The following is a 15,236-nucleotide window of genomic DNA, read 5'->3' on the forward strand; positions in this document are numbered from 1 at the left end:
TCCTGGCGGCGGGCCAGAGCGAGCCGAGCGTGAGCGCAGCAGCCCGTCTCCCAGAGTCACGCCCGGATCCCGACGGAGGAGCGGGGGAAGCGCTTGAACACGGGCTCCCCTGCTTCTGCTGCGTCAGTCCTTGTGTCAGTGTGTGTGTGTGTGTCACTGCGTCCATTAGGGCTGCTGCACATATGTGGCTCTGTAGGGCTGGGTGTGTCCTGTGAGACAGCATGTAACATTTTACACATATGAGGGTGTTTCCGAGTAGAATTTGTCTCCAAGGTGTTTCTGAGAACGCAGAAGAAAGTTATTTAAAAACATCGTGATTGTGACCGATTGCACTGCCCGGTTGGTGTTGCTCGGCCTGTTTTGTTCAAGGTTTATTTTCGCTAAGACTCTTACGGTGGGCCAAGTTTAAACTGGCCCGAAAAGAAAGCACCAAACCTTGCCAAATTGTTGCATAACACATTGGGGACGATGCTGCAAAGATTGGCCTGGAAGTGTGTGGAATTCTGACTGCCTGGCCTTGTGGGGTTCAGGGGGTCACAGCCAGGCTATGTGGCCCCCAGATAACGGGTCTAGTTCTGCGTTTGTGTTTTCTTGTGAGTGCGTGTGTGTGTGTGTGTGTGTGTGTGTGTGAGGAGGTTGCTGTCAATAGATGTTAGATACCACATTTTCTACAGTAATCCAGGGTGCTTTAACCTGATTAACGATTATTACACACTCACTGTGTGTGACACCAGCCCCAGTTGTACGTTGTCTCCAGCACATGCACACACACGCACACACGCGCACACGCACACACACACACACACACACACACACACACACACATACACACACGGTGATGAATCGCCCACTAACGACGCAGTGGGGAATAGGACTAATCAGCGCGGGACAAAGGCAGCTTCCTTCGCGGACGCTTCCTGCCCATCTGACATCCATCCCGGGTCTCCCTCCACACGGGCTGGGAATCATTAAGGCCATTTGCCGCCCAGTGGGTACGGGCCGAGGCATGTGCAACAATATCGGCCTGTCGCGGAGATCGATGGACTCTCCGGCTCGGTGTGCCACAACGTCTGTTTCCGTTAAGGCATATGTCTCGGGTCACATGGGCTTCTGGAGGGGCTGGGGAGACATATTGTGCCGAGATGTGTTTGCTGTTGGCCGCCCGTCCCCCCAGGGCTCCGGCCAATCCATCTTTCACACTAAGTGCTGGAGAACAGGCAGCGTTAGAACGAATGGCTGTCACCCACTTCATATATCACAGGAGTGAGTGGGTAACAAACTAGACTGCGCACCGTCTTGAGAGTAGGATATATTGTGTTGTGTTTTTTGTGTGTGTGTGTCATTGTTGCGATATTTAGTCATATAAATGAAAATGATTGGATGCAAATGAATAAATGGCTGTTACATCATTAAAACAAAGTAAAAGACTACAAAGGACAAGAATTTGAACCCAATCATTTATAGCTCGGCTTGGGCACAGCGGGCGAAACCAGAGCAAATTCAGCCCAGTGTTTTTGAATCTCAGCTCCATTTGATCAGCCTCCTCTCTGTGTTCTGGGCAGATCTAGTTTGTGAATCGCCCTTCCAGAAAGAAAAGCAGATGAAAAGAAAGAAAGAAACACAGAAAGAGAAGATTGTAGCTTTCATAATTTAGTCCAACGGCATCTCTTCTCATCTGGGAGAATGTAGCGCTATGAATTGTCGTGCCATCTCGTTGGCCCTCCTCTCGGCGCCGAGGTATGCGCTGTGTGTTTAGCGCTCTCAGTTATTCGCCCCCGCTGCGGGTGTGTATCAGTGCCGGGGCTGCTTTATCTCACAACTTGGCTCTCGGTCCTCCTTGTGCGAGAGTCTCCTCTGTGGACTGCTGCTTTTTCAATGCTCTTACTTTCCCCCCGACAAATAGAATTGTTTAATTTTCGAATCATCGAAGATAAAGAAATGCGAATCTGATAAGGAGTTGTTTGCTGTTCGCCAGAAGGAGCCGGGCAGATCGCCAGGGCAGACAGAGGAGAGGGGATTGTTATGAGTAATGTTTATTAAATATCACTCTGCGGCGAGAGCGACCCTAATCTGCAGATCAGGCATCAGCCGTGCAGTTAGCAACCTGGTAGGCCTGAGCCGTGTAGAGCATTGTGGGGGATTGTGATTTTGGAGGCTGTTTACATGCTTTTCCATTCACTTTTTTTTTGTTTTTGTGGGCGGTCAACAGCATCTGTAGGTCAGGAATAACCATCACTGCTCATTAGCAAACATAAATGAATATATAAATATGCAGTGGTAACTGAGACACTAGAGGGAGCCCAAACATCGCAAATAGTAGGAATCAGACTCAACCTCAGGTTCATTTAGAGAAGTTCATCAGACCTTTTATCCATCTTATACAAACCCGTGTCACAGTGCATTTCTGACAGAATACACACATCTGAACCCATAGTGTTTTGTAATAACCGACAATGGATGACACACAATAGCTGTTTTGTTTGTCGTGTTTTGGGTCACAGACATGAATGTACTTTTCCTCGGCTTGTGACGTGTGTGGCGAGTACTACAATGTCCTGAAAGTTGTACATGATGTGCATTACGGTTGGCTTCTGCTTTTCCATGGGCATGACTTTCTTCGAAAATTATAGTTAGTAATATGATTTCCCCCGATACCTGTGAACCAGACACACAATAAATCAGCCAAGGAAAGGCAGAACAGCCCACCCTCAACACATATCATAGGTCTGGGTTTGCTTGCAGAGTGAGCATTTGGGATAGTCTTTAGACTACAGGGACCAAGCTGTAATAGAGTAACAGGGTTTAAATAAAGTGCCTTTAACTTGGTATCATCTGATTGTGATTAACTGAGGAAAACAATAGTTGATTGATGGCTAATTCTCAGTCACAAATGCTGTGTCAATATATAATTTAGTATCAACAGCTTCTTCATTATGCATTTATGAGGTGTCTTTGGCTCCAAACTCAAGTGTGCGATACAGGGATTTCCATCTAGGTCATGAAGTCTTTATTAGTGCCAACCCTTTGCAGACCACGATAAACTCACTTCAAGGCCATCATTTCTCCAGATGAAAGCCTCTTTATATAGCTGTCCCCAATGGGCGACGTCATCAGCAGAATGAAATTGAACATAGAAGGCCTTTTGTGCTGACTTGGATGTGTCTCTAACATACAACAAACCCCCCACCCTGTACAGATCATCAGCCTAGCACATCAACCTGTTTAAAAATATTATCTAGACCGCAAGGGGAGAGAGTACTATGTTGCACACAGTCCAGCTATGAATGCAACGTTTTCCCTTTTCAAACTCCTCTTTGAAGCCTGTCATTGGTCCAGCCATTGTTTTGAATCTTCCTCCCTGAATAAGTCTCACTGACTCGGGGGTGTCTTGGACGCGAGGCGAGGTCGGTCCTCAGAGAGTCGCATTCCAGGAGGTGGAACAGGTCCAGCCGCGCCAGCAGTTTGAATTACTCCAGATTATGCGTAACACTCTTATTAATAGGGCCATTCATCGGCTGGTATGTATTTTTATTCCGCACTGTATTGCTGACAGTCCGTTTTGCCGTGCTGTGGGTGGCACAGCTGGGGCTCGCGTTTCAGCGTCTAATCGAATTAATAAATGTTGGGTTTTTCCCAGTAACGTCGGAGGTGAGGTTGAAGCAAGGGGTGCCCATCACTTCAGTGCGTTAAAATAAAACACACATATTTTCGCTCTATTCATCGGAAGGTTTTGGTTTTTAAGCGATTTCTTCTCATGCAAATGCAGTTTCCTTAAAAACTAAACCGCAAACTAACCAGGATTTAGCTCTTTGATGTACTGTAATGCGAGTCCAAACGAATTTGCCAAAACCTACCCACAGCACATTGTTATGTTTGTGTTCTGTTTGACGTTGTTCCCACTGACAAATCAGAGGAGACTCGTCACTTGTAGGTAATGGATCCCAGAAGGTCTTAAGACACTTTTTAAGGCGTACAATAAATCAGCAACAAGAGCATGACTTGGCAGTATCTTCATTTGCCCACCACAGTCTGTGTTACCAAAAAAAGTCTTCTATTACTCAATTTCCCAGTGCATTATGTCGTCTTGGTTCAGGTTACTCTGCGATTAGACAGACAATCTGCTTTGGGCCATTGGAAATTCAACCCTTTTTCCAGAGAAAAAAAAGAAAGAAATTGGCTTCGTTATGCGGCCAGCAGGACTTTGGGTATGACAGTAAATAGGAAAACACTGTTACTGAGGTAGCCATGGTGGACTAGCATTGACCTTCTACTTCATTAACATTCACGAGAGAAAAGAAGAGAGAACAACCGACAACAACAGCAAGGCCGTCGGTGAGAGTGAGGCGAGTGAGGATGTGCGGCCAGACGCATCTGCTTCCGATTCTGAAGTCTCATTCAGCGGGTTTTGGCATTTCGGCTGCAAAGGCTCTGCTGTTAGCACATGTCCAACTGGACCAAACAAACCAGTTCCTTGTGTGAGCGTTTCCTATCTGGATTAAGGAGCAGGAAGCCGGTCTGGTATAATCAGACAGATTCAACGTGGCCAGGCTAGGAGAGGGTAGGAATCGTTGGCACAGAGAAATCCCCAGCTACAATACTAGTGTCAAAGTGTACAATTAACTGAACTAGATTAATATAGATAATAGATTCAAGTAGTGCATTACCTTCACTTTAAATTGTATTTATCATGAATTTAATTGTAGTATCATCTCCCTGTACAGCATTTCCTGCAGTCTATTTGTTGTTAATGGTAAAAGTTGAAGAATGGTCCAACACCTCATCTAGGAATGTTAGAAACTGGGATTGTTGTTGAATTCCTCTACAAAACTGGCAAATTGATGGGAATTTTACTTTAATTCCTCTGTGTTTCTCTCTTTGCATCCTCGTGTAAAGACCTCTTATATAATATTATCTCTGGCTTACATTATTAATAGTTAAACAATGGACACACCACTGTGCATTATTCTCCGGCCAGCATTATCTAATTCCATGGTTTCGTGCTGCCCTGCCAAACAAAACAGCGGCCCTTGCCAACACTCACAGACCTCCAGCGATCCTGATAGGTTCAGAGGAATCACAAACGGCACAGTGACCGTGCTGCTGCGTTCACTGTGAAGGGGCGGCCATGGGAGACGGACTGAGAAGCTGGACGGTATGAGGAGTGGCTCTTTGAATTGTCCACCATCTCCAGTCCTCCATAAACAACAAGTGGGCCGAGTTTTACTATCCCGGTATGGCTTCCAGTACAGTGACCAGGAAGCAACACAAAAGAGTCATAACACAATAGTCTGGCCGCAGAGATGGCAAGACATTGTGCATGAATTCAGTGCATGGCTGAGAAGAGATGAGCGCAGAATTTTGCAGTTTACTTTCCTTTGCCCATGTTTCTACCCTACTTTGGCAAAGTTTCCTTTGGCGTGTGCCATGCTTTGCCACACCTCCCTTTCTCTCACCATGCTTTCACTGTCCTTTACTGTTCATTACTGTGCATTGACTGGGGTAAACCACTGGGAATGTTGATAAGGGTGCCTCACGTGTCCTCTGACAACAACACACTCCATGCATCTTTTAGGAGCTTCCCAAAATGGATGATCGGCAAGGTTAATGCTTTTACGTTCTTCCAAAACCGTATTTGTGCCGCCAATTACCCAGAAATCTGATCTGCGTGTGTCGGGCCAAGCTGAATAACAATCCCCGAAAACAGCACTGACAAAGCAATCCTGCATTTGACATTTTGGCCTTTTCTTGCTGAAAAAAACAAAAGACGGATGCTCTGTTTCTGCCACGCCTTGACCTCCTCCCTTTCTCTGGAGCTGATGAGGCATGCCGAGTTGCACAAGGTAAGGCGTGGCGCAGGGGCGGGTGCAGCCGGGCAGGGGAACCGAACTGGGCCACAACACTTTCTTTGTAGTTCAGGGAGCAGCCTGTCAGCAGAGGCCTTGGGTGTAAAGTCAGTGGATCTACAGATAAGAGGAGGCGTTGTCAGACCAGATAAGAGTATTTCAAACCTCCAAACAAGCCCCCAGAGATGCAATTTAGCAATATGCTACAAAATAAAATAAAGAAATGCTTTTGAAAAGACCATACACATGATTAAAAGTGTTTTGGCCATCATCAGTCAATACATCATTCAATGAATAAACTTACAAACATCAAAAACACAACCATAAACGAGGGTTGTGCTTTCCCCCGGATCGCTCCGGGGCTGACCTCGGGACGCCACTGAAGGCAGGACGGAGAGGCGGTGTAAATCATGTTTGGTTAGTGTTAATAATTTATGGAATCAGTTTATCTGCTCTTGCCCTTTCGGCAGCTTCTCATTCATTAAAATATTACCCAGGACTCCACAAACAATGGGTTGTGTGTTCGCAGCATTATCAGGGCACGGAGTTCACCCCGCCTGTACCCTGAATCCCGTCGGAGACCCATAAATAAGTAGACAAAGGGACCAATGCAGATTTCAGCCAGATAGCATTAAGGTTGCCATTTTAACCATGAACTGAACAGGAGACTCATGATACTCACTGTAAAACTAACCAATACAAATTAAATATATAGGCTATGTCCCAAAATGTTTCATAGTGGTTTAAAGATTATAGATAAAACTGATTATTACTGTACTACGTTCATATTAGACCCCTGGGTGCTGTTGTGTTATTATTGTGAATCTGGATTGATGAACCCACAGGAAGTCTATGTTTTTTCTGTGGGCAAGTGATTTTGGTTTGAAGAATTCATATGGAAACAGATTTTTAAGTTATCTGTAATTCCAATAACAGTGTTACTTTCTCTCATTTTTGAGGAATAGTTTGTCTGGCCAGCCCCCTTGCTCACACCTCTTAAACCTTGATTTTTACGCCCTTTCCACTGCAAACTCACACAGCCGCAGATACACAAACCGCACAATTCACACTGTTGTCATAACTGGAGAAGAGTTGGTCGGTGGCTCTTGCACAGACACCAGTGTGAGCTCTGCATCGTTCACCACGATGCCACGGCAGCCCTGGAAGAAACCACTTTCACCTGTCGCTGTAAATCACCCGTTTCCTCTGACATGCTTGTCGGGGGCGGCGCACACAAAAGCATGCCAGATCAAAGTGCCCACAGGGGCGTAGGAGACTCCTAATGCTTGTACCAGCTAAGCACCCCGTGTCAGGCATGAAAGCGGCGATCGATTGTCCGGGAACAGGTGAGGTTTAGGCATTGTCCCCTGCGCTTGATAAATATTGGTATTAAATTTGCTCTGCACGCCTGTGGGGCTCCTTCTCAGAGTTCACAGGGAGGCGGCGGTTGATCTCATAAGACACAGGGCTCAAGAGAAACCGGCCCAGGGGTCACGCCGGAAGAAAGAAAGAGGCTGTGACAGCACTGAGAAGAATGCAGATTGCACTCTACTCAGCGTATCGGTTTTCAAAACATGCCCTCTTGAAGTTCTCAGGAAGAGCATTTATGCTTTCTTTGGAACAAGGAAGTGGTTTTACAAATACAAATAGTCTTCCTGAGATGCAGAATATTTGCAAGAGAAGCAATTTGCTGCTTTAATTAAACTTATATGTATTTCAGAGTGATATGCAGAATATAGTAATATATATATAGGGATAGGCATACTTATATACAACTTAATCTTGAGGTGGTTGCTGTAGTTGGTCTTTCATAAAAGTAATTAATCCATCTGACTGACAAATGGTGCCAACACCCAAGTCTGCAAATATCTATCAGTGTTTTAAAAAGATGTCAGTGTCCTTTGATACATAGCCGGTATTCCTCTGAACGTGTCTCTTCTTGATAGCCAGTATTTTATTCTGTGACCGATGCTGAGTGGACAAAACTGAGCCAGGAAATCAGACCAATCAGTCTAACCTGCAATACTTGTAAAATGTTGGAAAAAATGATTAGACAGAAAATAGAGGAGCATCTTAATGAAAACCATATTCTTAGAGATAGTCAACATGGGTTTAGACGAGGCAGATCATGTCTTACTAATTTATTAGGATGTTTTGAACATGCAACTGCAACTGTAGATCATGTGAAAGCATATGATATGATATACTTAGATTTCCAAAAAGCTTTTGATAAGGTTCCACACCAAAGACTGATCCTCAAATTGGAAGCTGTAGGCATTCAGGGTAATGTAAGTAGATGGATTATGAACTGGTTGATGTATAGGAAACAGAGGGTGTTGATTAGAGGAGTCGCTTCTAACTGGAGTGAGTTTGTTAGTGGATTTCCACAGGGATCAGTATTAGGGCCTTTGCTTTTTCTAATCTATATTAATGATCTGGACTCTGGGATAGTTAGCAAACTTGTCAAATTTGCAGATGATACTAAAATAGGTGGCTCAGCAGATACAATCTCGGCAGCACAGGCTATTCAAAGGGACTTTGCCAACTGAATGCTCAGGTATATTGTCAAAAGTGTAGAATTGAGAACAAGGGCAGTGATGCTCAGACTGTCCAATGCACTAGTTAGAGCTCATCTGGATACTGTGGACAGTTCTGGGCTCCACACTTCAAGAAAGATATCGCTGCTCTAGAGGCAGTTCAGAGGAGAGCAACCAGACTTATTCCAGGTCTGAAGGGAATGTCCTACTGAGAGACTGAGGACCTGAACCTTTTCACCCTGGAACAGAGGAGACTACGTGGGGACTTGATCCAAGTCTTCAAAATCATGAAAGGCATCGACCACATCAAACCAGAGGAGCTTTTCCAGATCAGCAGGGACACACGCACCCGGGGACACAAATGGAAATTGGGCTTCAAGGCATTCAAGACAGAAAACAGGAGACACTTCTTCACACAGAGAGGCGTCACAATCTGAACAAACTCCCCAGCGATGTGGCTGAAGAGACAATTTGGGAACATTCAAAAACAGACTGGATAGGATCCTTGATCACTTAGTTATTAATGGACACCAAACGAGCACGATGGGGCAAATGGGCTCCTCTCGACTGGATACTGTCTTATGTTCTTATGTTCTATGTTCTCATTGTTAGATCATTACCAATGCTCAGCTCCCTTTTTGAAATGCTTGTCATTCATGACATTAGAAACACTGAACTGATATCGGGCTCAAGAATGAATGTCACCTGTATTTCTGATAACCTTGTCCCATGTCCAGAGTATTTAGTGGCAGGCCTGGCAGGGAGTCCTTGTCTCTGCATCTCTCTCGGTGAAGACACACGCATCCCTGACGTGACCACAGCACAATCGCTGCATTGTCGACAAACCATGTCATTCCTCCCTGCACACAAAAGACAGAGTGTCTCTGCTGATACCTTCTCATGTGCCGCCATTTTACCAAGTTGCCAACAAGGCTGAAGGTGTAACTGAATACCCTGCAATTATGGCTTCTGTAATGATATGGTTTTGCTTGTTCTTCTCTGTCGGGTACCAGTGACTCATTGAGTTTACTTACTTACAGACAAACCTGCAGATTAAAGTAGACCTGCGCCAATGTACGTGTATAGATAGGGCAATGATCTGGCAGAAAGTAAGCCTGGATGTCTCATTTGGTATTGAGAGCTATTTGTATTCTGAGCAATATTAGGTTGTGCATGTTACTCACTGAACCACAAATGTCACAAAATGATAAGTGCTGTGTAAAAGTAAATAAATAGAAAAGCAGAAAGCATACAATCTGATGTTATAAAACAAAAATGTCATTTCATCACATTAATTAGAAACTAAAACACTCCCTGTTCATACACTGTGTGCATTTACACAATAATTATTAATCTCTCAGGGTGGGCTGTAATTCTTCAGAAAAGAAAATGAAAGAAGGAACTGACACACGGGTTGTGAAAAAGTTTGCAAATAAATTCTTCCTCAAAGCCAGAGCATAAATAAAGCGCGGAAGTGCAGCAGTACTGCAGAACAGACGACATCACTCCAAGGTGAGTTTACATTATTATAGACCTGATCTCTAATACTAACACAATATAAGTATGAATCAACTTTTCTTCTTTGTGAGGCACTGAGTTGGAGAAACTTTCTGTTTTGATAGAGAATGTATTTATTTTCCTTTACAGTTTCATCTATCCAGAGACACGCTGGCCGCACAATGGCAGAGGGAAAGAAAGTAAGTAATGCCAGCAGGCTTTCCAAGCGCTCACATCAATTCCTCCGACTCTTAGGTGATCTTGCTCTGCAGCGGCCACAGAACTCGTTGTGCAGTTTGTGTTCAGCTGACTCGTCTCCTGACCGTGGCTGTTGATTTTTCTCAAGGAGTATCAAACGGGAGACCTGATTTCCATTAACCGAGGACCATATCATCACTGGGCACTTTTTTGGAAACATGACAATGGAAAAGATTATGTCGCCCATGTTTCAGGAGGTACAACCCATGGTAAGGGCATCTGCTAATGAACTCATTATAGTATAGTGATAATAACAGTATTGTGTGTTTTCCTTTGTCTACAGCCATCCAAAGTTAATATTTTGTTTTATAATGATTTTTCTATTTTTTTAAATCTTTTACTGAACTATTTTTTGAAATATTGAGTCAATATTTTATTGCTATATTTGTTGTTCTTGCTTGTTTTACACTTGCTGTGAATCATTGAAACAAATATATTTTAGATGCCTCGTCTCACTGACCATAGACTGTTTTCCATCATTTGTCACTGCATAAATACCCACATTACAATTATTATCCAGGAAAGCAGATACAGAGTGAATTTAAGGTGGATGAACTTCAAAAGGTGGTTAATGGCAGTCCATTCTCCGTGAATGAAGAACTGACGCATCTCAAACCACGAAGCCCTGAGGAAATTGGAAAAGTAATACAGAACACGATTGGCCAAAAAATATCCTATGACCCATTGGGAAATAATTGTCAACACATTGCTTCAAACATTCGCTTTGGCCAGAGAAAATCTCCTGAGGTAATATTTATTTATTTATAGATCATTTATATTAATATCTGTCATATTCAACAAGCGGAATAATGTATTATGTTTCATTCTTCAAACTAATTTATCCCACAAGGGTTGTACATCTGATACAGGTTCAGGAAGTTGAACACAAAATGCCTTCTTTGACATAAAAAAGAATGCATGCCTTATTATGGGATGTGGATATCTCTGTCGTTTTACTCAACCAATGAAATTGGCCTTAACTTGATAGTATGTTTTGATGCATTTATTGTTCTCATTATATATTTCCATCCCATGCATTTTATTCATAACTTAGATTTATTCGCAATTTAGATTCACCCCCAATGGTGAACAAAGTATCCCTGTATAAAGCTGTTTAAAACAGAAAGAACTGATTAGAATAAAAAAGTACTAGAGGCTGTTAAACCTTTCTTGTCTTTTTCTGCAGGGAGACAAAGGTATCAAGGTTTTGAATCAAAACCTGGATCGCTTCGGTAAAGAAATGGATCATTTTAGTGGTTTTGGAACAGAGAAGTTCAATTAATACAGCAACATGCCCTGACCTCTGAGGTCGCTGTGGTTTCTCACAGTGAGCCGGGAGATCCCAGGCACTGTGTTGTCTTTATTTTCTTTTTAAGACACTTTCGCTTTCTTTGCCATCTTTGCCAAGATAAAATTACAACTTAGAAACGCGCTTTGTCCGCATCTTGTCTTCAGTAGACACGGGCAGCTGAGAGGGTGAGGTGTGTCTGCATTGTACACATATAAGAACATAAGAACATAAGAAAGTTTACAAACGAGAGGAGGCCATTCGACCCATCGTACTCGTCATATGGGACCCTTTTCTGCTACTTTATAAATAGGTGAATTACTAAATAAAAAGCAGTTGTGTTTAATATAGGTATAATAAAGACATGGCCTAGAAGACAGCAGTGGATAGCATCAGAAGCATTTGCACAAGGAAAATATAGCAGCTTAAGATCTGACACCCAGAGTTATTGAAGTCTCCGTGACAAAGCATTACTCTCAAATTGCTGCTGACTGGACAAATGGAAACCACGCCCTCGAAGGCAACACACTCTGTTGTTATCTGTCCAGCCACTGTCGGAGGGATGTCCAACTGCATCCGTCTCAGAGCTTCCTGAGCGTGTGTGTTTCATTGTGCTGAGCTCCTGCTGAATTATTGTGTCTTACGCTATATGGCTATTGTTCATCTGTGAAAAATAAACACAACTATTAAACAAACAGTGCCGGTGTCGTGTTTATGTTTTCCCTTCGGACACAGTTTCAGGTTCTTCTCCTAACCTACATTATACTATTACTACTTGGATATCACTGATATTAACCTGCATTCTACCATAAAAAGTATTTTTATATCAATAATACACTGTATCTCATGCACAAAGCACTGTCACACACAACTGTCTTCAGACAGTTTACATTCTAGTTATCAGGTTGCAGTTGCAGTAGAAGAAGAAGACCACCAACAACAATATTAAACAGTACACTGAGGAGAAAATGAATTTTAACGTTTCAATTCAATTAAACTCAGTTCAATTCTGCATACAGCCTGGCTGGAGACCTCATGATGCACATGCGGTGAACGGGCTGCAAGACGTGCACCAAGACAGTGGCCTCCACAGATCGCTGCTTTTTAAAATATTTGTAAATGTTTGCTAAACAGATTTGTAATGTCCTTGTATCGATATAGAGACTCTGCAGTGATTGTACATGGAAAACTTTCCAAAACACATGTAAATATATAGTGGATCACTCTCCCCATCCAAACAATGCGGGGAAGCAATAAAAAAGGCAAACACAATGCTAGGGTATATTGTCAAAAGTGTAGAATTGAGAACAAGGGCAGTGATGTTCAGACTGTCCAATGCACTAGTTAGAGCTCATCTGGATACTGTGGACAGTTCTGGGCTCCACACTTCAAGAAAGATATCGCTGCTCTAGAGGCAGTTCAGAGGAGAGCAACCAGACTTATTCCAGGTCTGAAGGGAATGTCCTACTGAGAGACTGAGGACCTGAACCTTTTCACCCTGGAACAGAGGAGACTATGTGGGGACTTGATCCAAGTCTTCAAAATCATGAAAGGCATCGACCACATCAAACCAGAGGAGCTTTTCCAGATCAGCAGGGACACACGCACCCGGGGACACAAATGGAAATTGGGCTTCAAGGCATTCAAGACAGAAAACAGGAGACACTTCTTCACACAGAGAGGCGTCACAATCTGAACAAACGGGGCACTTCCGGCATTATGTATCATTACATCACTTCCGGGACTACCTGATCCAGGTCGAAAAGTTACTATCGTATCTACTGAATCACTGATCCTCATCCAACGTGTTTAAAACCTTGTGCAATTGACATTACATTAAATGTTATTGATTTGGGGTAAGAAGTGTGTTGTGTGGTTTTGTTTTCACTACATGTATTGTCAATTTATTATTCAGCTTCAAACTGGACACTTCAGTTCTGGAATAAAATGTAACTTGAATATGAAATATATTTGTATGATTTCCATTTGAAGGTCACAGACACTTCCCAGTATTCACAGTTATCAGCTTATGCAGTTTATGCAGGAGGGGGACACATGTTTTTGACCGCATTATATTTTTATATTGTGCTTTTTGAGATTTTTATTTAGAAAGCATGTCTGCACTAGTATGTCAATTGTTTTCAATGCTTGGAAGTGGTAGCCATGACTTTAAACACGGGAGAGTAAGATGCACAAACCTGTGTCCTGGATATCTTGTGTAATATGCATTTTGTTCAACAGTCAACAATCAAGTCAGATGGAGTTCTTTGAGGGGATGGAAATGGGATCTTTTGGCCATTTCTATCAGTGTTCAATCATTTTTAAAAAGATATCAGTGTCCTTTGATAGACCCAGACCCAGATCAGCACTGCATGGATGGCATCTGCCAACATAACGTTGCACAGTGTCAGATTAGTGCTATGAATTCCGGCCAATGTGTATCAAACCATCTTAACCAGGAAATAACACTGGTTCCTACGAGCGGAGCCGGTATTTTATTCTGTGACTGATGCTGAGGGCATGTTAGATCATTACAGGGTGATGCTCACCATTGCACAGCGAATGGGGTTTAGATGGTCGTGCTTTCCTTCATGACATTAGAAACACTTAATTGATAGCGAGAAGAGCTCCTACTGTATTTACAGGTAGGCTGGCATTTATATACTTATCTATAATTAATATAAACATGCTTAGGAGCATTTTCATTGTTTTATTTGTATGTAATGTTGTTGTATTTGATCGATGAATCTGTAGCTTAATCTAAATATAATCTATGTTTATGTTTGGGCCTAGGGGATTTCATGCATACTAAGCGTTATTGTTACTATGTTTAATATGTTGCTAAATGATTTAATAGTGTAAATAACTTACTGTTATGAGGTCCATACGGTGCTGCATGATTTTATAGTGTTAATAACTGACTGCTATGATGTTAATAAGGTGCTGCTTGATTTGAGAGCGTAGATATTGAATGCGTCAGTGATGCAGTAGAAAATAACATCTACTGTATAGAAGATGTGAGAGAAAGCAGAGCTGTTTAAATGAATAAAATAATACTCTTTTACTGTAAAGATAAACTATAAATGTGTTGCACCTGGATGGACTCAGTTTCCTCATTCTAAAAATGCAACACCAACAAGGCTGAAGGTGTAACTGAATAACCTGCAATTATGGCTTCTGTAATGATATGGTTTTGCTTGTTCTTCTCTGTCGGGTACCAGTGACTCATTGAGTTTACTTACTTACAGACAAACCTGCAGATTAAAGTAGACCTGCGCCAATGTACGTGTATAGATAGGGCAATGATCTGGCAGAAAGTAAGCCTGGATGGTATAGAGAGCAAGTGTAAAAGTAAATACATAAAAAAGCAGACGTGTTCTGAGCCTGCAAGCATACAATCTGATTAAAGCTATCCTGACTCCTCCTATGAATCCTATTTCTCAATACCAGGACATAAATACAGTGTACAAAGTACTTCAGAATAGAAGACATCACTTCAAGATGAGTTTATATTATTAAAGCACCTGGGATGGAGAGTTACAGTTTCTGATGGAGAACAGTCTGTCACTTTACTTACAGATCTTTTTTATGTTTTATGTTACTGACACACGGGTTGTGAAACAGTTTGCAAATAAATTCTTCCTCAAAGCCAGAGCATAAATAAAGCGTAGAAGTGCAGCAGTACTGCAGACATTACTTTAAGGATCTCTAATACTAACACAATATAAGTATGAATCAACTTTTCTTATTTGTGAGGCACTGAGATGGAGAGTTACACTTTCTGTTTTGTTACAGAATTTGTCTTTTTTTAAT

The 15,236-nt window shown here is 42.5% G+C and overlaps 1 long non-coding RNA gene across 2 annotated transcripts; it reads left to right on the plus strand.

The window, feature by feature from the left end:
* The first annotated feature begins 3,445 nt into the window (after positions 1 to 3,445).
* On the plus strand, positions 3,446 to 12,120 carry LOC136719166 (uncharacterized). 2 transcript variants are annotated; one of them, XR_010805368.1, is made up of 6 exons: positions 3,446 to 3,518; positions 9,742 to 9,892; positions 10,028 to 10,077; positions 10,224 to 10,344; positions 10,656 to 10,882; positions 11,322 to 12,120. It is a non-coding gene; the product is annotated as an uncharacterized LOC136719166 (long non-coding RNA). The 2 variants fall into 2 exon arrangements; XR_010805367.1 differs by lacking the exon at positions 3,446 to 3,518 and adding an exon at positions 7,114 to 7,189.
* Positions 12,121 to 15,236: the final 3,116 nt, after the last annotated feature.

Source organism: Amia ocellicauda, chromosome 23 (genome assembly GCF_036373705.1).
Source record: "Amia ocellicauda isolate fAmiCal2 chromosome 23, fAmiCal2.hap1, whole genome shotgun sequence".
Taxonomy (NCBI): Eukaryota; Metazoa; Chordata; class Actinopteri; order Amiiformes; family Amiidae; genus Amia; species Amia ocellicauda.